Source organism: Phyllobates terribilis, unplaced genomic scaffold (assembly GCF_046119375.1).
Source record: "Phyllobates terribilis strain yellow unplaced genomic scaffold, ASM4611937v1 Scaffold_1__5_contigs__length_1240528914, whole genome shotgun sequence".
In the NCBI taxonomy this organism is placed as follows: domain Eukaryota; kingdom Metazoa; phylum Chordata; class Amphibia; order Anura; family Dendrobatidae; genus Phyllobates; species Phyllobates terribilis.
The window spans coordinates 687618100-687645273 of record NW_027362761.1 but is presented as its reverse complement, the minus strand read 5'-3'; positions in this window follow the sequence as shown (position 1 = coordinate 687645273).

Here is a 27174-nt window from a genome sequence, read left to right as displayed (position 1 = left end):
GTGAGCTTGAGCGTCCAAGCGTGAGCGTGAACGTCCGAGCGTGAGCATCCGAGCGTGAACGTGAACGTCCGAGCGTGAGCGTCAGAGTGTGAGCGTGTGAGGGTGAGCGTGGGAGCGTGTGAGGGTGAGCGTGTGAGCGTGTGAGGGTGAGCGTGTGAGAGTGAGCGTGTGAGGGTGAGCGTGTGAGGGTGAGTCTCCAAGCGTGAGGGTCAGAGCGTGAGAGTCCGAGCGTGAGCATCAAAGCGTGAGCGTCCGAGCGTGAGCGTCAGAGCGTGAGCGTCAGAGCCTGAGCGTCAGAGCGTGAGCGTCAGAGCGTGAGCGTTAGCGTCTGAGCGTGAGCGTCCAAGCGTGAGCTTCAGAGCGTGAGTGTCAGAGCCCGAGCGTGAGCGTCAGAGCGTGAGCGTCAGAGCATGAGCATCAGAGCCTGAGTGTGAGCGTCCGAGCGTGAGCGTCAGAGCGTGAGCGTCCGAGCATGAGCTTCAGAGCGTCTGAGCGTGAGCGTCCAAGCCTGAGCGTCAGAGCGTGAGCGTCCAAGCGTGAGCGTCAGAGCGTGAGCGTCAGAGCGTGAGCGTGAGCATCAGAGCCTGAGTCTGAGCGTCAGAGTGTCAGCGTCAGAGCGTGAGCATCCGAGCGTGAGCGTCCGAGCGTGAGCGTCCGAGCAAGAGCGTCCGAGCGAGAGCGTCAGAGCGTGAGCGTCTGAGATTGAGCGTCTGAGATTGAGCGTCTGAGCGTGGGCGTCTGAGGGTGAGCGTCAGAGCATGAGCGTGAGCGTCCGAGCGTGAGCGTCAGAGCGTGAGCGTGAGCATCCGAGCATGAGCGTGAGCTTCAGAGCGTGAGCGTCAGAGAGTGAGCGTCAGAGCGTGAGTGTCAGAGCGTGAGCGTCCGAGCATGAGCTTCTGAGTGTCTGAGCGTGAGCGTCCAAGCCTGAGCGTCAGAGCGTGAGCGTCCAAGCGTGAGCGTCAGAGCGTGAGCGTCAGAGCGTGAGCGTGAGCATCAGAGCCTGACTGTGAGCGTCAGAGTGTCAGCGTCAGAGCGTGAGCGTCCGAGCGTGAGCGTCCGAGCGAGAGCGTCCGAGCGAGAGCGTCAGAGCGTGAGCGTCTGAGATTGAGCGTCTGAGATTGAGCGTCTGAGCGTGGGCGTCTGAGGGTGAGCGTCAGAGCGTGAGCGTCAGAGCGTGAGCGTCCGAGCGTGAACGTTAGAGCGTGAGCGTCAGAGCGTGAGCGTCAGAGCGTGAGCATGAGCGTCTGAGCGTGAGCGTCAGAGCATGAGCGTGAGCGTCCGAGCGTGAGCGTCAGAGCATGAGCGTGAGCATCCGAGCATGAGCGTGAGCATCAGAGCGTGAGCGTCAGAGAGTGAGCGTCCGAGCGTGAGCGTCAGAGCGTGAGCGTCAGAGCGTGAGCGCCTGAGCGTGAGCGTCCGAGCGTGAGCGTCCGAGCGTAAGCGTCAGAGCGTGAGCGTCAGAGCGTGAGCGTCTGAGCGTGAGCGTCAAAGCGTGCACGTGAGCGTCTGAGCGTGAGCGTCTGAGTGTGAGCATCTGAGGGTGAGCGTCTGAGGGTGAGCGTGCAAGCGTGAGCGTCAGAGCGTGAGCGTCCAATCGTGAGCGTCAGAGCGTGAGCGTCAGAGCGTGAGCGTGAGCATCAGAGCCTGAGCGTGAGTGTCATAGTGTCAGCGTCAGAGCGTGAGCTCCGAGCGTGAGCGTCAGAGAATGAGCGTCAGAGCGTGAGCGTCAGAGAGTGAGCGTGAGTGTCAGAGCGTGAGTGTCAGAGCATGAGCGTCAGAGCGTGAGCGTCAGAGCATGAGCATCAGAGCGTGAGCGTCTTAGCGTCCGAGCGTGAGCGTCTGAGCGTGAGCGTCAGAGCATGAGCGTGAGCGTCAGAGCGTGAGCGTCCGAGCGTGAGCATCAGAGCCTGAGCGTGAGCGTCAGAGCATGAGCGTCAGAGCGTGAGCATCCGAGCGTGAGCATCAGAGCGTGAGCGTGAGCGTCTGAGCGTGAGCGTCAGAGCGTGAGCGTGAGCGTCCCAGCGTGAGCGTCAGAGCATGAGCGTGAGCATCCGAGCGTGAGCGTCAGAGTGTGAGCGTGAGCTTCAGAGCGTGAGCGTCCGAGCGTGAACGTTAGAGCGTGAGCGTCAGAGCATGAGCGTGAGCATCCGAGCGTGAGCGTCAGAGCGTGAGCGTGAGCATCTGAGCGTGAGCGTCAGAGCGTGAGCGTTAGCATCCGAGCGTGAGCGTCAGAGCATGAGCGTGAGCATCCGAGCGTGAGCGTCCGAGCGTGAGCGTCAGAGCATGAGCATCCGAGCGTGAGCGTGAGCTTCAGAGCGTGAGCGTCAGAGCGTGAGCGTCTGAGCGTGAAAGTTAGAGCGTGAGCGTCCGAGCGTGAGCGTCCGAGCGTGAGCATCAGAGCCTGAGTGTGAGCGTCAGAGCGTGAGCGTCCGAGCGTGAGCGTCAGAGCGTGAGCGTGAGCTTCAGAGCATGTGAGCGTGAGCGTCTGAGGGTGAGCGTCTGAGCGTGAGCGTCAGAGCGTGAGCGTCAGAGTGTCAGCGTCAGAGCGTGAGCGTCAGAGCGTGAGCGTCAGAGCCTGAGCGTGAGCGTCAGAGCGTGAGCGTCAGAGCGTCTGAGCGTGAGCGTCTGAGCAAGAGCGTCAGAGCGTGAGCGTGACCGTGAGCGTCAGAGCGTGAGCGTCCGAGCGTGAGCGTCAGAGCGTGAGCCTGAGCGTCCGAGCATGAGCGTCAGAGCCTGAGCGTGAGCGTCACAGCGCGAGCGTCAGAGCGTGAGCGTGAGCGTCTGAGCGTGAGCGTCAGAGTGTGAGCGTGAGCGTCCGATCGTGAGCGTCCGAGAGTGAGCGTCCGAGGGTGAGCGTCCGAGCGTGAGCATCTGAGCGTGAGCGTCTGAGCGTGAGCCTCCGAGCGTGAGCGTCAGAGCCTGAACGTCAGAGCGTGAGTGTCAGAGCATGATCGTTAGCGTCTGAGCGTGAGCGTTAGCGTCTGAACGTGAGCGTCCGAGCATGAGCTTCAGAGCATGAGCGTGAGCATCAGAGCCTGAGCGTGAGCATCAGAGCGTGAGCGTCAGAGCGTGAGCGTCTGAGCTTGAGCGTCAGAGCGTGAGCGTCAGAGTGTCAGCGTCAGAGCGTGAGCGTCAGTGTCAGCGTCCGAGCGTGATCATCAGAGCATGAGCGTCTGAGCGTGAGCGTCCGAGCGTGAGTGTGAGCGTCAGAGTGTGAGCGTCAGAGCGTGAGCGTCCGAGCGTGAGCGTGAGCGTCCGAGCGTGAGCGTCCAAGCGTGAGCATCAGAGCGTGAGCGTCAGAGAGTGAGCGTCAGAGCGTGAGCGTGAGCATCAGAGCGTGAGCGTCCGAGCGTGAGCATCAGAGCGTGAGCGTCAGAGCGTGAGCGTCCGAGCGTGAGCGTCAGAGCGTGAGCATCAGGGCATGAGCGTCAGAGCGTGAGCGTCTGAGGGTGAGCGTCTGAGGGTGAGCGTCCGAGCGTGAGCGTCTGAGCGTCTGAGGGTGAGCGCCTCAGCGTGAGCGTCAGAGCGTGAGCGTCAGAGCGTGAGCGTCAGAGCGTGAGCTTCCGAGCGTGAGCGTCAGAGCGTGAGCGTCAGAGCGTGAGTGTCAGAGCGTGAGCGTCAGAGCTTGAGCGTCAGAGCGTGAGCGTGAGCGTCCGAGCGTGAGCGTCAGAGCGTGAGCATGAGCGTCTGAGCGTGAGCGTGAGCGCGTGAGTCTGAGCGTGAGCGTCTGAGCGTGAGCATCTGAGGGTGAGCGTCTGACGGTGTGAGGGTGAGCGTCTGAGGGTGAGCGTCTGAGGGTGAGCGTGAGGGTGAGCCGCTAACGGCTGCCATCTTGTTCTGAAATCCCGCATCGCTGATTGGCCGCGGCCTGACCAATCAGCGACGTGGGATTTCCTGGACAGACAGACAGACAGACAGACAGATAGACAGACAGACAGATAGACAGACAGATAGACAGACAGACAGATAGACAGACAGACAGACGGGATAAGACAGTTATATATATTAGATAGTACTTTGCACACAAATTGCCTAATTCATGTTTGCCCCCCAGCCACAACAAGACGTACCTTTCTTTGATGGAACCCTAACCTTTTGTTTCATCTAACATACCGCTATTAGATCGTCCAAGCTGCCCAGCACTATGTTAGTGCACCCCACAAGGACAAACACCGCATTTTTTCTCACCAACAATCCAAGGCTTGGCTACATTCTGTGTAGATAAACAAAATCCATGAGATATTAATTGATATTTTGGCACCTGTGAAACCTTCAGCATATACAGTGGCCGGCTAGCAATTTTTTTAGCCGGGGGTGCAAGCCCAAAGCACTAGCCAATGACTGTCACAGCTTATCTTTAGACTTGGACCTCATGTAGCATTTGCTTTGTGTCCAAGGTGCAGCTACTAACAACTCATTTCATGAAACTCACAGTCTCTGCTGTATCAGAAGAAATTTATCTCAAATAGCTGCACAAGGTCAGCAAAATTATGTAGCTAATAATAATGAGCAAGCAAGAGATCGGCACTTAATTTCTAATTATACAGTGTAAAGAAGTCGTGATTTGAAGCCCCCCCATAATAATCAGTAGGCAGAAATAATCCCTCCAAAGTATAATAAAAAATCATTCCCCGCTTCTACCAGATTAGAATATCATACCCCATTGCACTGAACTCCCCCCATACCCAGCTTATAAAATACTGCACCTGCAGTAATCAGCTGTCCCTTCCCTCTGATTATAATCAGACACCTTTTGTTGCATAATAATTAATCAACTCCAATAACTAACATAATCCCCTCCAATAATCATTCTCCTTAACTGGAATTACAATCATACTCCCCAATTTATAATTAAAGAGTTATTAAAAAAATGAAGTTATTCCCTATCTATAGGACAGACGATAACATGCAGATCTCAGGGAGTCCAACCGCGGGGAGACTCTAGATTCCCAAAATTAGGAACCCGAAACATGGTCATTATTGATGAGCGAGCACTAAAATGCTCAGGTACTCGTTGCTCGGGTCGAGCAAATTAGAATGCTCGAGTGCTCGGTCTGAAAATCGAGCCCAATGTAAGTCTATGGGAAACTCGAGCATTTTTCTGGCGCCCCCCCCCCGACGGTCTGCAGAGGGCCTAAAAATTGCCCAAATCTATAGGAACAGTGCTCAAATGGCATGGGAACAGCATGGGGAAGACCCCTGGAAGCATTTCTAACTCCCAGGTCACTGCTGTCAACAATGTTGTCAGAGGTATTATGCCACATTTACGGACTCACAATAAAAGATACAAAAACAAAAACAAAATGGATTTTCCTGGGCAATATGTTACAGAACATACTTTCCAGGGTAATGAGTTGTATATATGGCAAAATAAATAACCAAAACCAAAAATACTCCTTCAAACCTTGGGCTATGTTCACACGTAGCGTTTTTGATGTGTTTTTGCACTTTTGCATTGCTTTCAACCGTGACAAATGCATTCACTGGGAAATGTCATTTTATCCTTTTACAACCTTATCTGGCCATGCGCTGTGTGACACATCATCAGACACATCCTGTTTCATTTATGAAGGAGGGATTGTGAAAATCACAAACACTATTTTTACCGCCTTACTATTCTTAAAGAGCCAGCAGTTGGCTATGCTTTATTGTTCCCATTATTAAAGAGTGGGTCTCCTATACTGATATTGCTTATGCAGTGACTGCAAGGGCTGCCTAAAATTTGGACGCAACCCAATACCGCTTTGAAGAGACATAGAGGAGGGTCTCAGTGAAAAAATGTTCCCATTATAAAGGAGTGGGACTCCTATAGAGGTAATTCCCATGCTGTGACTGCAAGGGCTGCCAAAATTTGAGAAAAACCCCACTTACAATTTAAAGACACATAGAGCTGGGCCACAGTAACGACATGTTCCTATTAGAAAGGAGAGGGTCTGCTATACAGTTCTAGGGTATGCAATGAGTCCAACGGCTGCCAAACTTTAGGAAAAACCCCATTAACAATTTAAACACACATAGAGCTGAGCCACAGTAACGACATGTTCCTATTAGAAAGGAGAGGGTCTGCTATCCAGTTATAGGGTATGTAGTGAGTCCAACGACTGCCAAAATTTGGGAAAAACCCCACTAACAATTTAAACACACATAGAGCTGGGCCACAGTAATGACATGTTCCCATTAGAAAGGACAGGGTCTGCTATCCAGTTATAGGGTATGCAGTGAGTCCAACGGCTGCCAAAATTTAGGAAAAACCATACTAACAATTTAAAGACACATAGCATAGAGCTGGGTTACAGTAATGAGTACGACATGTTCCCATTAAAAATGAGTGGGTCTCCCATACTGTTTGCCTATGCAGTGAATGCAACGGCTGCCAAAAGTTTGGAGGAACTTCAATGCCCCTTGCAAGAGACATACAGTACAGACCAAAAGTTTGGACACACCTTCTCATTTAAAGATTTTTCTGCATTTTCATGACTATGAAAATTGTACATTCACACTGAAGGCATCAAAAATATGAATTAACACATGTGGAATTATATACTTAACAAAAAAGTGTGAAACAACTGAAAATATGTCTTATATTCTAGATTCTTCAAAGTAGCCACCTTTTGCTTTGATGACTGCTTTGCACACTCTTGACATTCTCTTGATGAGCTTCAAGAGGTAGTCAACGGAAATGGTTTTCACTTCACAGGTGTGCCCTGTCAGGTTTAATAAGTGGGATTTCTTGCCTTATAAATGGGGTTGGGACCATCAGTGCAGAAGTCAGGTGGATACACAGCTGATAGTCCTACTGAATAGACTGTTAGAATTTGTATTATGGCAAGAAAAATCCAGCTAAGTAAAGAAAAACAAGTGGCCATCATTACTTTAAGAAAAATTCAGAAAAATTGGGCAAACTTTGAAAGTGTCCCCAAGTGCAGTTGCAAAAACCATCAAGCGCTACAAAGAAACTGGCTCACATGAGGACCGCCCCAGGAAAGGAAAGACCAAGACTCACCTCTGCTTCTGAGGATAAGTTTATCTGAGTCACCAGTCTCAGAAATCGCAGGTTAACAGCAGCTCAGATTAGAGACCAGGTCAATGCCACACAGAGTTCTAGCAGAAGACACATCTCTTCAACAACTGTTAAGAGGAGACTTTGTGCAGCAGGCCTTCATGGTAAAATAGCTGCTAGGAAACCACTGCTAAGGACAGGCAACAAGCAGAAGAGACAAGTTTGGGCTAAAGAACAAAAGGAATGGACATTAGACCAGTGGAAAGCCGTGCTTTGGTCTGATGAGTCCAAATTTGAGATCTTTGGTTCCAACTACCGTGTCTTTGCGTGAAGCAGAAAAGGTGAACGGATGGACTCTACATGCCTGGTTCCCACCGTGAAGCATGGAGGAGGAGGTGTGATGGTGTGGGGGTGCTTTGCTGGTGACACTGTTGGGGATTTATTCAAAATTTAAGGCATACTGAACCAGCTTGGCTACCACAGCATCTTGCAGCGGCATGCTATTCCATCCGGTTTGCGTTTAGTTGGACCATCATTTATTTTTCAACAGGACAATTACCTCAAACACACCTCAAAGCTGTGTAAGGGCTATTTAACCAAGAAGGAGAGTGATTGGGTGCTACGCCAGATGACCTGGCCTCCACAGTCACCACACCTGAACCCAATCGAGATGGTTTGGGGTGAGCTGGACTGCAGAGTGAAGGCAAAAGGGCCAACAAGTGCTAAGCATCCTTCAATATTATTGGAAGACCATTTCCGGTGACTACCACTTGAAGCTCATCGAGAGAATGCCAAGAGTGTGCAAAGCAGTCATCAAAGCAAAAGGTGACTACTTTGAAGAACCTAGAATATAAGACATATTTTCAGTTGCTTCACACTTTTTTGTTAAGTATATAATTCCACATGTATTAATTCATGGTTTTGATGCCTTAAGTGTGAATGTACAATTTTCATAGTTATGAAAATACAGAAAAATCTTTAAATGAGAAGGTGTGTCCAAACTTTTGGTCTGTACTGTAGAGTTCAGAGGACCTCCTGAAAACAATGTTCCCATTATTAGGAAGTGGGTCTCCCATACTGTTTGCCTATGCAGTGGATGCAACGGCTGCCAAAAATTGAACTCCAATGTCCCTTGCAAGAGACGTAGATATGGTGATATAGTAGATATGTTGGCGATATGGAGAAGGATGTGGAGGATGAGGAGAAGGAGGAGAACAAGAGCAAATAGACAAAATCAGGAAGCGTACACCCATGTCTGGGTGTGAAGACAGAGGTGCATGGGAATAGAGTTAAACCTCCTAAGCAAAACACTGTATTTGAGTTTATGTTACGCTGCTATCATTTGGTGGTATTGAGAAGTCTGAAACTTTCCCTCCTTGGGAGAGTACAACGCGCCTCAGGGCCTGTTCTCCTTGGTTGCTCAATGAACTGTGACCTCTGCCGCCAGAGTTTTCAGATGGGAATTTTTTAAATAATTAAGCAACAAGAGCCTTCTCGTACTGCACCATTTTATTAGGCCTGTCCTGCGCAGGAATAAGAGACAGAAAGTTCTCTTTGTAGTGTAGGTCTAGAAGTGTCACCAACCAGTAATGACCGTCACCAAAAATTTAGACAAGGGTCACAGGAAAGGCACCATAATATAAACTCAGCCATGTGTGCCAGACTGCAAAGAAGCAAAACTTTTGTGTCCTCACCAAGAGGACTACTGACCATGCTCTCCTCCTCATCCTCCTCCTCTTCCTCCTCCAACCTATCCTCAGGTCATCCACGCTGAACAGACAGTATGACAGTTGTGCAGGTAGTACTGTCTATAGCGCAGGAAACTAGCTCATGTTCTTCCTCCTCCTCCTCTTCCTCATTGTCACCCAATCCACGTTGGGATGAGATGAGGCTGGGCTGTGTGGAATCACCCTGTATGGTTCCTTGCTCCATCTCATCGTGCTCCGAATGCAATGCATCCTCTTTTATTCTGAGGAGAGAGCGTTTCAGAAGACAGAGAAGCGGGATGGTGACACTAATTATGACATCATCTAGGTGGAGCCCTCAAAGTTTTTGAGGATGGTACATATGTCTGACATCCATGTCCACTCCTGAGGTCTTATGTGTGGAGTCTGAACTGAATACTGACAGCCTTGTTGATGCTGGTAGTCAACAACTGCCCTCTTCTGCTCACAAATCCTTCATAACATCTGCAATGTAGAGTTCCAACGCGTGGGGACATCGCAGATCAGTCGGTCAGCTGGAAGCTGCAAATGCTGCTGAAGCACGGCAAGGGCGGCGGAAGCTGTAGCTGACTTTCTAAAATGGGCACACAGGCTGCGTACTTTGACAAGCAGATCTGGCAGATCTGGGTAGGTTTTGATAAACCGCTGAACCACGAGGTTAAGCACATGGGCCAGGTATGGTATGTGTGTGAGCTCGCCTCAGAGCCGCCACCAGGTTCCGGCCATTGTCACACGACCATGCCTGGCTGTAGGGTCATTGGTATCAGCCACAGATCTGCCTGCTCTTTCAGAGCTGTCCACAACTCTTCAGCATTGTGTAGTTTGTCAGCTAAGCATATTAGCTTCAGCACAGCCTGTTGCCGCTTGGCCGAGGCAGTGCTGCAGTGCTTCCAGCTTGCGACTGATGTGGTCATTTCGGATATGGAGTCTGAAGAGGAGGAGGAGGAGGATGTGCAGAAGCTGTAGAATGTGGTGGCAACCCTGATTGACCCAGGGCCCGCAATCCTTGGCGTCGGAAGGACGTGTTCCGTCCCAAGGTCCGACTGGGTCCCGGCTTCCACTATATTAACCCAGTGTGCCTTCAGCGAGATGTACCATCCCTGCCCACAAGCACTTGTCCATGTGTCCGTGGTTAGGTGGACTTTCCCAGTAACTGTGTTGCTGAGGGCACGGCTAATGTTGTGGGACATGTGCTCGTGTAATGCGGGGACAGCACACCGGGAGAAATAGTGACGGCTGGGGACCAAGTACTTAGGTACGGCCACCACCATCAGGTTGTGGAAAGCTTCCGTCTCCATGAGCCTAAAAGGCAACATTTCGAGTGCAAGCATTCGCGAAATGTGTGAATTTAGTAATGTGGCTTGTGGGACATTGGCTGCGTATTTGCACTTGCATTCCAAGGACTGGGGTAGGGACAACTGAAAGCTGCGCTGGGACAAGGACATGCTTGCTGATGGTGCTTGTTGAGAGTGTGCAATGACACGTGCAGGCGGGAGGCATCTTCACATGCACCATGGACAGGGGATTGGCGTGCATGCACAACAGCGGAAGAAGCAGTGGTGTCACCCGCAGACACTGTTTCTGGACCCTGGAGTTTGGCCCACTTAGTCGGGTGCTTTGCTGCCATGTGCCTGATCATGCTGGTGGTGATCAGGCTGCTAGTTTTGCCACCCCTGCTGATGCTGGCCTGGAAGGTGGTGAAAATGGCTTTTTTGGGGTTATCTGCAGAGTCTTTAAAAAAGAAACAGACTCGGGAAGACCTAACAGTTGTACTGGCAACTTCCTTTGTGTTGATGTTACGGGGAATGCTTTCCCGCCTTGTGTCTGCGGCCACCACACTGCTTCTTCCTACCTATGTGCTGCTGTCCTCGCTCTGTATGTCCCCTTGCCAGGTTGGGTCAGTTACTATATCATCCACCACCTCGTCTTCCACTTCCGCACCCTGGTCCTCCTCCTGACTTTCTGGCAATTGTGTCTCATCATCATCATCATCATCTTCATCCACCTCTTGCGATAGTAATTGCACTTTCCCACCGTTGCCTTCATGTGACCGTGGTTTACTGTGGTCCCCTAGTAATTGTGAAAGGAAGGTCGAGTGACAAGATGTGGGTGTTTGTTGTGACACAATTTCAGCTTGCCCACGGCCTCGGCCTCTGCATGCACCATCACCATTACGTCTACTTCCGCGTCCCTTGCCACGCACCTTGCCCATTTTAAATGGAGGACAATATTTTCCACGTTCACGAGAAATGGCTGATTTTGGAACACAGTTATATGTGATACGTCTGACAAAGAACCACGATTTTAAATACCAGGCCTGTAATTTACTAATATTATTCTACACAGAGACCTAGTGTGAACAGCTTGACCAACACACTGCAACAAAATGAAAATGGAAGAAATGGCTGATTTTGGAACACTCTTATAGGTGATATGTCTGACAGAGAACCACGGTTTTAAATAGCAGGCCTGTAATTTACTAATACTATTCTTCACAGACACCTAGTGTGAATAGCTTGACCAACACACTGCAACAGAATGGAAAGGGAGGCCAATATTTTGCACGTTGAGTTCAAATTTTTGGATTTTTATCGCTGAAATATGGAACAGATCTCGCTGTATTCTGCAGTGCTAACAAGCAAATGGAGCAGAAAAATGGTGTACTCTTGATTGCTTTTTAAGCAAATAACCAGGATTAAGATAAAAAAAAAATTGCCCTGACCTGTGATATTTGGGGCTATATCTACAAATATCTTTAATTATTACAACAGCAGAGAGGACATTCAATGGACCCTCTTGCGCTATATGCACTGCAGTGTACCACATACACTGCCTGCCTGCCTAATTCTTGCCTAACACTGATTATATGCAGCTGGATTAGTCCTCAGAAGGTCTATTAGTTCAGATGGATATATATATACAGTACAGACCAAACGTTTGGACACACCTTCTCATTTAAAGATTTTTCTGTATTTTCATGACTATGAAAATTGTACATTCACACTGAAGGCATCAAAACTATGAATTAACACATGTGGAAATATATACTTAACAAAAAAGTGTGAAACAACTGAAAATATGTCTTATATTCTAGGTTCTTCAAAGTAGCCATCTTTTGCTTTGATGACTGCTTTGCACATTCTTGGCATTCTCTTGATGAGCTTCAAGAGGTAGTCACAGGAAATGGTCTTCCAACAATCTTGAAGGAGTTCCCAGAGATGCTTAGCACTTGTTGGCCCTTTTGCCTTCACTCTGCGGTCCAGCTCACCCCAAACCATCTCGATTGGGTTCAGGTCTGGTGACTGTGGAGACCAGGTCATCTGGCGTAGCACCCCATCACTCTCCTTCTTGGTCAAATAGCCCTTACACAGCCTGGAGGTGTGTTTGGGATCATTGTCCTGTTGAAAACTAAATGATGGTCCAACTAAACGCAAACCGGATGGAATAACATGCCACTGCAAGATGCTGTGGTAGCCATGCTAGTTCAGTATGCCTTCAATTTTGAATAAATCCTCACCAGTGTCACCAGCAAAGCACCCCCACACCATCACACCTCCTCCATGCTTCACGGTGGGAACCAGGCATGTAGAGTCCATCAGTTCACCTTTTCTGCGTCGCACAAAGACACGGTGGTTGGAACCAAAGATCTCAAATTTGGACTCATCAGACCTAAGCACAGATTTCCACTGGTCTAATGTCCATTGCTTGTGTTCTTTAGCCCAAACAAGTCTCTTCTGCTTGTTGCCTGTCCTTAGCAGTTGTTTTCTAGCAGCTATTTTACCATGAAGGCCTGCTGCACAAAGTCTCCTCTTAACAGTTGTTGAAGAGATGTGTCTGCTGCTAGAACTCTGTGTGGCATTGACCTGGTTTCTAATCTGAGCTGCTGTTAACCTGCGATTTCTGAGGCTGGTGACTCGGATAAACTTATCCTCAGAAGCAGAGGTGACTCTTGGTCTTCCTTTCCTGGGTCGGTCCTCATATGAGCCAATTTCTTTGTAGCGCTTGATGGTTTTTGCAACTGCACTTGGGGACACTTTCAAAGTTTTCCCAATTTTTCGGACTGACTAACCTTCATTTCTTAAAGTAATGATGACCACTCGTTTTTCTTTACTTGGCTGCTTTTTTCTTGCCATAATACAAATTCTAACAGTCTATTCAGTAGGACTATCAGCTGTGTATCCACCAGACTTCTGCACAACACAACTGATGGACCCAACCCCATTTATAAGGCAAGAAATACCACTTATTAAACCTGACAGGGCACACCTGTGAAGTGAAAACCATTTCTGGTGACTACCTCTTGAAGCTCATCAAGAGAATGCCAAGAGTGTGCAAAGCAGTCATCAAAGCAAAAGGTGGCTACTTTGAAGAACCTAGAATATAAGACATATTTTAAGTTGTTTCACACTTTTTTGCTAAGTATATAATTCCACGTGTGTTAATTCACAGTTTTGATGCCTTCAGTGTGAATTTACAGTTTTCAAAGTCATGAAAATACAGAAAAATCTTTAAATGAGAAGGTGTGTCCAAACTTGTGGTCTGTACTGTATATATATATATATATATATATATATATATATATATATGTTGTGGAATACCTATACTAACAGGACGTTCAATGGACCCTCTTGCACTACATGCACTGCAGTCTGCCACATACACTGCCTGCCTGACTCCTGCTATCTCCACTGAATATATGCAGCTGGATTAGTCCTCAGAAGGACTGTTAGTTCAGATAGTATAGGTATTCCACAACATATATATATATATATATATATCTAACTATAAACAAGCAAATCTCTCCCTGACTCAGCAGCACCTCTTGCTACTCTGCCTGTTATCGGGGTAGACTGTGACGAGCATAGCGACGCCAGGTCTTATATAGACCTGATGATGCTGTGCGGCCAGCAAATCACTGTAATGCCCACAACCAACATGGCTACAGCATTACAGTGCGTGGCAGGCAATCCCTGAATGTTCAATTGCTCTCTAAAGAGAGCCAAACATGCAGGGAGGGGACCCGAGTTCCCGTCCGAGCAACCCGGAAATAGTCATCGAGCACCGTGATGCTCGGGCGAGTACAGAGCAGTGGCGAGCACGTTCGCTCATCACTAATGGTCATCAAAAGAGTTTAGGTGCGGTGAAATTGCAAAAAAAGTGCAATTCCACAATTCTTTTTTGAGTTTTTTATTTACCCATTTCACTAAATGGTAAAACTGACCTGGCAATATGATTTTCCGGGTCAGTATGAGTACGCAGATACCAAACATTTTATAGCAAATATTGTCCATATTGCAAAATAGTGCTACAACGGCAGGCAATACTTCATATTAATAATGCACTTAAACTGAGACCTACCAAGTGCACAATTACACCATGGCAAACGTTAGAAGTGATACATAGCTAATTTTTAAAAAAACTTGAATTTTTATTAGTAAATCATCTTAAAAAACAATTAAAATTAGAACATGGTGCTAGACAGAAAAAAAGGACAGATAGAAAAAAGTACTATAAGGCTATGTGCCCACGATGCAGAAATGAAGCAGAAAATTTCTGCAGCATTTCTGCATCTCCCTGGCAGAAAAAACGCATGCAGATTGTGCATGCGTTTTTCCTGCAGAATACATGCGGATCCACATGCGGGTTCACATGCGTTTCTGCATGCAGATTGACAAGCGCTTTCCAGGCGATAGCATCACTTGGAAAGTGCTTGACAACTAGGTCACACTGTATAAATCCATGCAAACAGCATGGATTTATACAGTGTGAACCGTAAAAATTAAAACAAATAAAGCTATACTCACCCCCGATGCCCCGGCGTGGCTGCAGCGCTCATTCCTCTCTGCTTCCTAGATGCCGGCATAACGCGAGACAGAGCGGTGAAGGGCCTGCGGTCACATGACTGTGACGTCACCGCAGGTCCTCAAGCGATGCCGGCATTCAGAGAGAAGCCTTCGGAAAGGTGAGTATAAACTTTATTTGTTATTTTATTCTTTTTTTACAGGTAGAATGGTACCCAGGTCTGGATGAGAGTCTTCTCTCCTCCAGAACTGGGTACCATCCGCACATAGAGACGCATAAAATCCGCTTGTACAAATGTACAGTCGCGGTTTCTATGCGTCTCAATGCAAGTCAATGGCGGGAGTTCCGCTGCGCTTCCGCAAAATTAAATGACATGCTGCGGATTTTTGTACGCAGCATAAACGCTGCGGAAAAATCCGCAGCATGTGCATAGAACATGCGGAATCCCCTTGGGGACCATGGGGTGTGTAGCACCCCGAGGGCTCGGCTGCTACAGGGGTATTGCACCTCGAACCAGAGGTGTGGTATTCCACTCCCGGGTAAGGATGGAGTGTGGACTGGAACTCTGTTAGCTGCATGCACCACATACATCCCATTTCCGGGGGGCAGATCAACGGTACTCCCACCAGATAGATGTGCAGGTACGACAGCGTCTGTCCCTGGCTGGAGTGGGAGGGGGGGAGGAATATCCCAGTGGTGCAGGAGCAGAGAGGGGAGGTACTCTGGGTATAGGAAGGAGCCCATTGGTGGCTAGTCACCTGGGCTCGGGTGTCAGAGGGAGTATAAAAGGTGGGCACCATCTTAGGAGTAGTTCAGTCAGACAGAAGAAGAGGAGAAGAGTAGTGACAGGGAGCAGCAGCCATGTCTGGGTGCTGCTCCTGAAGGGAGCAGGAGGGAGAAAGACAAGAGGAAAGGAACAAGGAACAAGGAAGGAATGGAACCTGGAGAAAGGCCCAGAGACATGAAGGAAGAGGGAACCCTGAGATCCCACGAGTGAGCTAAAACGGGTGAAGGGTTGGCAGATCAGGGTACTGGATCCCGAACTGGTGGAGGCCACTTATCCTCAGCCAGGAACCGGAGGTCGTGGCCACGTCTTGGCGCGACCACTCACTACACTCACCACGAAGGCACGCCACATAGGGTCAGGGAAACCGGAGATAGGTTTCGCCACCAGAAGGCCCAAGGAAGCTGGACATGGGTGGGTCCCTAGTGGGGACGGCCAGAGAAAGGAACGGAGAAAGGAGTTCAAGGTCACACTCTGGAACTGCCTGGGGGTTGGTCGAGCCCCGTACCTGGTGGACGCAGCACGGCTCGGGTCGTCATCACCTGCAGGACTGACACTGATAACATCTGTGAGTAAAGCATTGAAAACTGCCATCAGTCTCTGTGTTCCATCGTACTACCAGCACTAAAGGTACCGGGACGCCCTTTCTATCACTCCCTTCACCCGCACCAGCTGCCCTGAGGCCATACCTCTCCCGTTGGGGGTTATACCACCATTGCTGCACACATACCACCGGCCTCAGCGGACTGTTCTGCAGTGGCGGCCTTGCGGCCGCAAATCAACGGGTGGCGTAGTCGACACTTAAACAACATCTACTGCCATAGACTGCCATTTAGTTTGACACCCTGGGCACGGACCGGGTCCCCGCCACTCGGAGACTACTAACCCCATCGGATCCGGCTCCGGGTATTCCCCCGCGCACACGTGCGCCGCACTGCAGCACTGGCCCAGGGGGCGCGTCAACTTTTGGTGTAGTCGGCAGGATCTCGTGCCCGTAACCACCGGGTACTGCGTGCCTGAAAAAGAGACTTTTTACTTACCTGTGGTGAAGTTTCCCGCCGTCCGGAGCCGATTCCCGCCATCCGACGCCATCTTCTGCCTTCTTCCCGCCATCCGTGGAGTTTTCCCGCCATTGGGCGCCATCTTGAGGTCGCCGCGCGAGAAGAAGAGGGGTGTGGACTCCGAGAGCCCGCGAGAACTGAAGCCCCGCCTCACGTCCGGACGTTGCGTAAGGTCCTGGAAGGAGCTCAGTGACGCCGACGTCACAGGAGCGCGACGGAAGGTCCTCAACCCTGACGATCCACTGCGGAGCCGCGGCCTACGGAAGAGGATCATCGCCAGGTAGGCCACGGTGCACTAGGAGGGAGGAGGATGTCGGATACGGAGGAGAGCTTCACCGCCACAGCCGCCATACCAGATTGCAGAGCTGCTAGCGGTGCTCCAGAAGGAAGAACCGGAGTACGCGCAGGCCGCGCTGGAAGAGCTGAACAGGAGGATGATCTGGGCGCAACGAGACGTGCTCGCCGGGTGGAAGGAGGAGTTGACCCGGCGCACGCTGACCTGCCAACCGGAGGTGCAGCCACCATCCAGCACTGCGTCGATCCCGAGAGGCAGCAGAAGTGGATCGGAGGCCGAGGACGACGCCGCGGGGGAGGCCGCAACGACAAATAAGGGGGACGCCGTTACTCCGGGCCCTGAGGCCGCGGACCTGCCCCTACCTCCCGCCGTGGGACCCGAAGCTCTGGGTGCCGCACCGCCCACCGTACCTCCACCACCAGTAGTCAGCCCTCCAGCAGCAAGCTCTGCAGCAGAGCCTAGCCCTGAACCGTGCTCCCCAACACCGGGCACGATTAGAAAGTCACCGGCCTGGTTAAAAGGCCGAGTGCCCGCGGGCGCTGCACCCCAGCCGGGGCCCCCAGTCGTGCCATCATTGGGGAAAGACCTGTATGAGCAGCACACCTGCCCGGATGGGACACCATTCGTCTGGCTGCCTGAGTACACCAACCCCCGCTCCAGGAAGAGTCATCCCGTAGGAGCAAGGGCCCCAGATGAACCGCTAATCCCAGCTCCGGAGCCCGTGGACCTCTCTTCACCCCGCTGGAGGACGCCCAATTCGAGGGGGACCCCACTGGAGAAGACCTGATGGGGTTCACTCAGGAGACCCGGGCGGGCGCCGCCCGGCGCTATGAGACCTGCCGCCAACAACTGGCAACGTTTGAGCGGGAGCGGAGAGAGAGGAAAGTGAAGGAGGAGTGGCTCCACATTAAAAACGTGGAGCAGAAGACAAGGACCCGCCAGGACCCCCCCGTACAGCTCACGGTCCCCGAGCCACCGGGACTGTTGTTAAGTTTCACATGGCATGTGGCTGGGGCATCATCCAAGACCCGAAGACCATAGGCCAGGTGTTTGTAAACAGGAGCGACGTAGAGTCCCACTTACCGGAGGGGCACAGTGGACGGGTCTGAACCTGAGGAAGAGAAAGGAGCGTGTGGAGCACACCGTTAATCGTAAACGGTAAAAGAGGAGATGTGAATAGTTACCCGACCGGGTATAAGGACTGTTGTGGGACTGTTTCCACTAAGAGTGTGGTCCCCGTTGGGACAGAAAGAGAACTGTTGCCTATTTTTGCCCTAATCCCTAACCTGACCGAGGACTGAGAGCGGCCAGATCCCAGATCCCAAGATCCCAAGATCCCAAGAACCTGAGAATTCAAGAATGTTTTATTTGAGAATGCCTTAATGTGAAATTTGATATGATGCCAAAGTTTTACATAGTGTTTTTGTAAAAGAGTTCCGGTGGCATTAGCCAGCTGTTGAGAAAACCTCCCATAAAGGGATGGATGAAAGTTGATGTGTTTTATGTGTACGTACACTTTAAAAATTGTTTTACTCTATTTCAGCCCGAGGACGTGCTGTGGTTTACCAGGGGGGAATGTAGCACCCCGAGGGCTCGGCTGCTACAGGGGTATTGCACCTCGAACCAGAGGTGTGGTATTCCACTCCCGGGTAAGGATGGAGTGTGGACTGGAACTCTGTTAGCTGCATGCACCACATACATCCCATTTCCGGGGGACAGATCAACGGTACTCCCACCAGATAGATGTGCAGGTACGACAGCGTCTGTCCCTGGCTGGAGTGGGAGGGGGGGAGGAATATCCCAGTGGTGCAGGAGCAGAGAGGGGAGGGACTCTGGGTATAGGAAGGAGCCCATTGGTGGCTAGTCACCTGGGCTCGGGTGTCAGAGGGAGTATAAAAGGTGGGCACCATCTTAGGAGTAGTTCAGTCAGACAGAAGAAGAGGAGAAGAGTAGTGACAGGGAGCAGCAGCCCTGTCTGGGTGCTGCTCCTGAAGGGAGCAGGAGGGAGAAAGACAAGAGGAAAGGAACAAGGAACAAGGAAGGAATGGAACCTGGAGAAAGGCCCAGAGACATGAAGGAAGAGGGAACCCTGAGATCCCACGAGTGAGCTAAAACGGGTGAAGGGTTGGCAGATCAGGGTACCGGATCCCGAACTGGTGGAGGCCACTTATCCTCAGCCAGGAACCGGAGGTCGTGGCCACGTCTTGGCGCGACCACTCACTACACTCACCACGAAGGCACGCCACATAGGGTCAGGGAAACCGGAGATAGGTTTCGCCACCAGAAGGCCCGAGGAAGCTGGACATGGGTGGGTCCCTAGTGGGGACGGCCAGAGAAAGGAACGGAGAAAGGAGTTCAAGGTCACACTCTGGAACTGCCTGGGGGTTGGTCGAGCCCCGTACCTGGTGGACGCAGCACGGCTCGGGTCGTCATCACCTGCAGGACTGACACTGATAACATCTGTGAGTAAAGCATTGAAAACTGCCATCAGTCTCTGTGTTCCATCGTACTACCAGCACTAAAGGTACCGGGACGCCCTTTCTATCACTCCCTTCACCCGCACCAGCTGCCCTGAGGCCATACCTCTCCCGTTGGGCGTTATACCACCATTGCTGCACACATACCACCGGCCTCAGCGGACTGTTGTGCAGCGGCGGCCTTGCGGCCGCAAATCAACGGGTGGCGTAGTCGACACTTAAACAACATCTACTGCCATAGACTGCCATTTAGTTTGACACCCTGGGCACGGACCGGGTCCCCGCCACTCGGAGACTACTAACCCCATCGGATCCGGCTCCGGGTATTCCCCCGCGCACACGTGCGCCGCACTGCAGCACTGGCCCAGGGGGCGCGTCAGGGTGCGGATTACCTAGCGTTTAACAAGCGTTTACGCTGCGGAAATTCCGCAGCATAAACGCTTGAAAAACGCTACGTGGGCACCCAGCATAATAGTGAAACAGGTAAATAAATTGAAGCTATGAATCACAGAAGAATAGACATATAACCATATAATAATCTATTACATATTGTGAGCCATGAGACTAGCTGGTATGACCTGCTTGAAAAGGTACAATCAAGAACGTGATCTATTGCATAACAAAAAACTGCAATGTACCTATATTGAATTTGTATAAATGATCATCTCCCTACCACATTTTATACATAGAGAGTTTCAGGTTGCAATCAGCAGTACACTTAAACAATGGCAAGTGTCTAATCAAGCATACCAATGAGCATATAAAATAGCTGAGAGCTAGGACAGAACGCAAACTACTAAAATGTCATCTCCTACTGCACTTGCCAGTTAGTGGATAAACCCAGCACTAATGCATTTTTGTAAAGATTGGCTGTGAAGGATGGGGGAGATGTAGTGTTGAGCGAGCACTAAAATGCTCGGGTGCTCGAAGCTCGGGCCGAGCTTACCGTGATACTCGGGTGCCAATGTTAGTCTATAGGAGACCCGAACATTTTTGAGGCGGCTCCCCCGGCAGTCTGTAGAAAGCCTAAAAAGTGCCCAAAACGATAGTGACAGTGCTCAAATGTCATGGGGACAGCATGGGGATCGCCCCTGGAAGCATTTCTGACCCCCAGGTCACTGCTGTCAACAACGTGGTCAGAGGTATTAAGCCACTTTTACAGGCTCACAATAAAATGTTCAAAAACGAAAGTGAAAGTGCTTTCCTGTGAAATATGTTAACCCCTTAACGACCATGGGTCTTTCTGTTTTTGTGTTTTCCTTTTTTGCTCCCCTTCTTCCCAGAGCCAGAACTTTTTTAATTTTCGTTCAATAGGGCCATGTGAGGGCTTATTTTTTGCGGGACGAGTTGTACTTTTAAACACCATCACTGGTTTTACCATATCTTGTGCTGGAAAATGGGAAAAAAATTCCAAGTGCAGTGAAACTGCAAAAAAAATGCAATTCCACAGTTGTTTTTTGGGTCCTTTTTTTACCACGTTCACAGATTGCTAAAACTGACCTGCCATCATTATTTTCCAGGTCGTTACGAGTTCATAGACACCAAACATGTATAGGTTCTTTTTTATTTAAGTGGTGAAAAAAAAATCCAAAGCTTGCTAAAAAAAACAAAGAAAATGACGCCATTTTCCGAGACCCTTAGCTTCTCCATTTTTCGGGATCTGGGGCCAGGTGAGGGCTTATTTTTTGCGTGCCGGGCTGACGTTTTTATTGATATCATTTTGGGGTAGATCCGATGTTTTGATCGCCCGTTATTGCATTTTATTGCAAAGTTGTAGCGACCAAAAAAACATAATTCTGGCGTTTAAAATTTTTTTCTCGTTACGCCGTTTACTGATTGTATTAATTCTTCTTTTATATTGATAGATCGGGCGATTCTGAACGCGGCGATACCAAATATGTGTATGTGTTTTTTTTTTATATATATATATTTTATTTTGAATGGGGCGAAAGGGGGGTGACTTAAACTTTTATATATTTTTTATTTTTTTTATTTTTTAAAAAACTTTTTATTTTACACTTTCTGTTTGCTTCTATAGTCTCCAGAGGAGACTATAAGCAGCAGTTGTCTGATTGCTTCTACTGCATACAAGCGATGAGCAGATCGCTTGTATGCAGGAGAAATGTTCACTTGCTATGAGCGCTGACCACTAGGTGGCGCTCATAGCAATTGAGACATGACAACCACAGGCGTCTGCTGCAGACCCTGAGTTGTCATGCCCACCCATTGGTGACCCGCGATCACGTGACGGGGTCACTGATGGGCGGGGCTTAGGACTCCCGGAAGCGCGAGTTAAATGCCACTGTCAGAGATTTAACATGTTAACAGCCGCGGGTGGATTGCGATTCCAATAATCAGCTGACATGTGCTCGCTTCAGTGCGGGCTCACCGCCGGAGCCCCCGCTGAACCGGCCTTCCCGACCTGGTGCGTACTATCACTGACCAGGTCGGAAAGGGGTTAAGGAACATCCTTTCCAGGGTAAAGACTTGTGTATAAGGTAAAATAAATAACCAAAAACAAAAATACTCCTCCACACCTTGGGCTATGTTCACAAGTAGCATTTTTTATGCGTTTTTGCACGTTTGTATTGCTTTCAACCGTGACAAATGCATTCACCGGGAAATGTCATTTTAACATTTTACAACCTTATCTGGCCATGTGCTGTGTGACACATGCATACAGTGCTAAAAAGACATGGGAACAGCATGGGGAAGACCCCTGGAAGCATCTCTGACACCCAGGTCACTGCCTAAAAGTGTGCCCATCAGAAGTGATCCTTGCCGCATCAGAAGATGCAGACTTGCAACTATCCCCGTGCAAGTCCTTGTCCCAGGGCAGTGTTCAATTGTACCTCCCCCATAACTTGCAATACAAGCGCAAGTATGCAGCCTGCCACCCACCCACCCCCAGGCTGCAATACCATACTGCTAGCTTGCTTGCACTTGAAATGGGGCCTTTTAGGCATGTGGAGGTGGAATCTGGCCACCACGTCATGGCTGCGTCGGTAGCCTGGTATTCATACTCAGTCCCCAGCCGCCCCGCGGCCGGGTGCCCACACACAGTCCCCAGCCGCGTGGGGGTGGCCGGGTGTCCATAAACGGTCCCCAGCCGCCCCTATTTGTCCCGGTGCGCCTTATACACAAGCGCGCATACCAAAACATTACCTGTGCCCTCCCCAGTGCATTTAGTGGGAAGTGTGACACCCCAGGGGTCTGGTTGCCACAGTGATAGAGATATTACGTCTGAGAGCAGGTGGGAGGTCTCTTGGTCAGGGATCCTATGCATGCCACACCTCCTGCCCAGTCCTGGGAGGGGAAGAACTTCCCCTATATAAACCTAGGGCTGAGGCAGGGTTAGTGAGTAGAGAAGAAGTAGAGAAGAGAAGCAGCATAGGAAGAAACTACAGGAGCTCTGTAGGAGCAGTGCAACAAGGAGTCAGGGGCTGGCAGCTGCAGAGCTCGCCCTAACTGAGAAGATTTCTCACCGGACCCGGAGTCCGAGGCTGTGGGGACTAACTCCTATCCAGCAGCAGAAACCGACCGGCAGGGGATTGCAGGTCCTCTGGCCCAGAAACCCGAAGGCACGGTCACACGCGTGGGACCAGCACCGCCGTCGTGGAGCGGAAGCTACTAGAAGGCCCCGAGTCACCGGCCATACGGGTGAGCACCACACGGTACACTCAGGGACGTGGGCTACTTATACCCGCCACTAGCAAGGTAGCCAGAAGAGTACAGTCAGTTTGGGAGGCCTACAACTCCGCCTGGCCAGGGGAGATCCCATCTGCTCAAGGACTGACCAGGCCCCAATCGCTAGCCAGTACTCCGGGAGGGTCTATCTTTGTCACCAGTAAAGACCCTGAACTACACCGTACCGTCTCCGAGTGGTTCCTGCTACCCCCATCGTCCACGTCGGCTGCCCTGAGGCCATACCCCTCCCGTTGGGGGTTATGCTATCACGCTGCACAATCCTACCACCGGCCTCAGCGGTCTGCCCTGCAGCAGCAGCTCCTTAGCTGTACTCAACGGGTGGCGTAGTCGTCCAACATCTACCGCTGATACAGCGCCACTTAGTCTGACTCCCTGGGCACGGACCGGATCACCGCCACGAGACTACAACCCTCAAGAGATCCGGCTCCGGGTAAGCTCCCGCGTGCGCAACGCAGCGCGACACAGGCCCAGGGGCGCGTCAGAAGGACAGCCTAACCACAAACACGTGGACAAGTGAATGTGGCCAGGAATGGTCCATCTCATTGACGCCTTCACACTGGGTTAATATTGTGGAAGCCGGGACACAGTTGGACACTGGGATGCAACACGTCCTCCAGACATAGAGGATTGCGGGTCCTGGGTCAATCAGGCTTCAACACAAAGTTCAGAAGGTAGACAGCAGCAGTGGTCGGCCTCCTACACAACGAGTAAATTATTCATGATCATGAGGCCATCCACCTCCTTAGCTTTCTGTTCCTTGGAATGCAAGCGCATGTATGTAGTAGCAGCTAGGCCTGAGGTGGTCAGCGTTTTGGCGCATATTCTACCTCCTTCGAGGATTGCTGGATGTTTTCCTGCTACTATCCCAGTTCTATGACTCCCGTTAAAACAAAGCTTCAGGTGATGAATGATGGATGAGGTGGTGGCAAAGGAGAAAGAGCAGGAGGAACAGGGACCATTCACATCAATATCAGGCCAGCCAACCACACATGTCTTGTAGGATATGTTTCTGTACCAAAAGGAGCGGTTCAGCTACACAGTTATAAGGCATACAGTGAATGCAATGCCTACCAAAAGTTTCGAGGCACTTCAATGCCCCTTGGAAGTGACATGGAGGTCAGAGGGCCTTAACTAAACCGTTTTTTCCATTTATAGCAACTGGGTCTCCTGTACACTGTTAGCCTAAGCAGGGAATGGAAGGCTTTCCAAAAATTATTAGGCACTGCAATGCCCCTTGAAACAGAGGTGGATTACAGCATATTAAAAACCTTCTACCCATTATTGGGGAGTGGGTCTCCCTTAGTGTTCGCCTATGCATTGAAAAGCAAAAGCTGACAAAAATTAGGAGGAAATGCAATGCCCGTTGCAAAAGTCGTGGAGGTTAGAGGTAATTAAAAACAACATGTCAATGCCCCTTGGAAGAGCTGTGGAGTTCAGAGTGGTTTAACAAGACGGTTTTAATGCCCCTTAGAAGAGACGTGGAGTTCAGAGTGGTTTAACAAGACAGTTTTAATGCCCCTTGGAAGAGATGTGGAGGTCGCAGTAGCTTAACAAGATGGTTTTAATGCCCCTTGGAAGAGTGGTGGAGGTCGCAGTGGAATAAAAAGACAATATTAACGACCCTTGGAAGAGACGTGGAGGTTACAGTAGCTTAACAAGACGATTTTAATGCCCCTTACAAGAGCCATGCAGCACAGCATATTAAAAACATTATTCCCATTATTGGGGAGTGGGTCTCCCATAGTCTTTGCCTATGCCTTCCAAGCAAAAGCTGCCAAAAATTAGGAAGGGGGAACTTGCAATGTCCCTTACAAGAGCCATGCAGTACAGCATATTAAAAACATTATTCCCATTATTGGGGAGTGGGTCTCCCATAGTCTTTGACTATGCCTTCCAAGCAAAAGCTGCCAAAAATTAGGACAGAGGAACTTGCAATGCTGGCAACATGGACCACGGTCACTCTGGTGGTATAGTGGTCGTGGAGGCTGAGGATAAGGAGAAGAGCAAAAAACAGCCGAAATGAGGAAGCGTATACCCATGTGTGGGTGTGAAGCGATGCATGGGAATACACCTCCCGAAATAACACAGTGGATTTGACTTTATGTTACTCTGCTGTCATTTGGTGGTGATAAGAAGTCTGGCCCAATCCAGCCCTTGTTTATTTTGATAAGGGTCAGCTTGTCAGCATTGTCAGTTGACAGGCGAGTGCGCTTATCAGTTATAATTCCCCCAGCGGCACTAAAAACACGCTCCGATAACACGCTAGCCGCAGGGCAGGCCAGGACCTCCAAGGCATACAGAGTGAGTTCATTCCAAGTGTCCAACTTGGATACCCAATAATTAAAAGGCACAGAGGAATCAGGGAGGACGCTGGTACTCCCTCACCATCTTTTGAAACTTTCCACTCCTTGTGAGAGTACCCTGCGCCTCAGGGCCTGTAAGCTGGGCAGGTCTCAGAAAACTGTCCCAGAACATTGACAGTGTTCCCCTTCCTCTGCTGGATTGGAGTTGCGTCTCTCTCGCCTGTATGCCTTAGTTGGGCAGCGAACTGTGACCTCTGCTGCTACCGTGTTCAGATGGGAATTTTTTTAATAGTTCTGCAGCAAGGGCCTTCTGGTACTGCCCCATTTTTTTAGACCTCTCCAACTCAGGAATAAGAGAGTGAAAGTTCTCCTTGTAGAGGGGGTCTAAAAGTGTCATCAACCAGTAATGACTGTCACCCAACATTTTGACAATGCGAGGGTCACGGTTAAGGCAGCGTAACATAAAGTCAGCCATGGGTGCCAGACTGGTAACGGGCAAGACTTCCGTGTCCTCACCAAGATGACGACTGATAGTGTTGAGCGATCACTAAAATGCTCGGGTGCTCGAAGCTCGGGCCGAGCTTCCCGTGATACTCGGGTGCTCGACCCGAGCAACGAGCCCAATGTTAGTCTATGAGAGACCCATGCATTTTTGCGGCAGCACCCCCGGCAGTCTGTAGAAAGCCTAAAAAGTGCCCAAAACGATAGTGACAGTGCTCAAAAGACATGGGGGCAGCATGGGGATCGCCCCTGGAAGCATTTCTGACCCCCAGTTCACTGCTGTCAACAACGTGGTCAGAGGTATTAAGCCACTTTTGCGGGCTCACAATAAAACGTTCAAAAACGAAACTGAAACGGTTTTCCTGTGAAATATGTTAAGGAATTTCCTTTCCAGGGTAAAAACTTGTGTATAAGGTAAAATAAATAACCAAAAACAAAAATACTCCTCCACACCTTGGGCTATGTTCACAAGTAGCATTTTTAATGCGTTTTTGCACTTTTGTATTGCTTTCAACCGTGACAAATGCGTTCACCGGGAAATGTCATTTTAACATTTTACAACCTTATCTGGCCATGTGCTGTGTGACACATGCATACAGTGCTGAAAAGACAAGGGATCAGCATGGGGAAGACCCCTGGAAGCATCTCTGACCCCCAGGTCACTGTCTAAAAGTGTGCCCATCAGAAGATGCAGACTTGCAACTATCCCCGTGCAAGTCCTTGTCCCAGGGCAGTGTTCAATTGTACCTCCCCAATTCCTTGCAATGCAAGCGAAAATATGCAGGCAACCACCCACCCACCCGCAGGCTGCAATACCATACTGCTAGCTTTCACTTGAAATGGGGCCTTTTAGTTTGGAGGAGGCCGAAGCTGGCCACTACCTCATGGCCGCTTCGGCAGCGAGGTATCCATACTCTGTCCCCAGCCGCCCGGCGGCCGGGTGTCCACACTCGGTCCCCAGCCGCCAGGTGGCGGCCAGGTGTCCATACTCGGTCCCCAGCCGCCCTGATTTCTCCTGTCATCTTCCCCCACACTTTTCTTAGCCTGGCCTGCTTTAGGGCAGCATTGGACGAGCCCACCAGAGAACCAGACTCCTCCGGTGGGCCCTGGCTTGAGTTGAGAGTGCCTAGGTGAGGAGCATGATGATGATGATAGAAGTTAGCATCTGCTTTGTTTTCTTGGAATGCAAGCGCATGTATGTAGTAGCGGCTAGGCCTGAGGTGGTCCGCGTTTTGGCGCATATCCTACCTCCTCGGAGGATTGCTGGATGTTTTCCTGCTACTATCCCAGTTCTATGACTCCAGTTAAAACAAAGCTTCAGGTGATAAATGATGGATGAGGTGGTGGCAAAGGAGAAAGAGCAGGAGGAACAGGGACCATTCACATCAATATCAGGCCAGTCAACCAGATATGTCTTGTAGGATATGTTTCTGTAACAAAAGGAGCGGTTCGGCTACACAGTTATAGGGCATACAGTGAGTGCAATGCCTACCAAAAATTTCGAGCCACTCCAATGCCC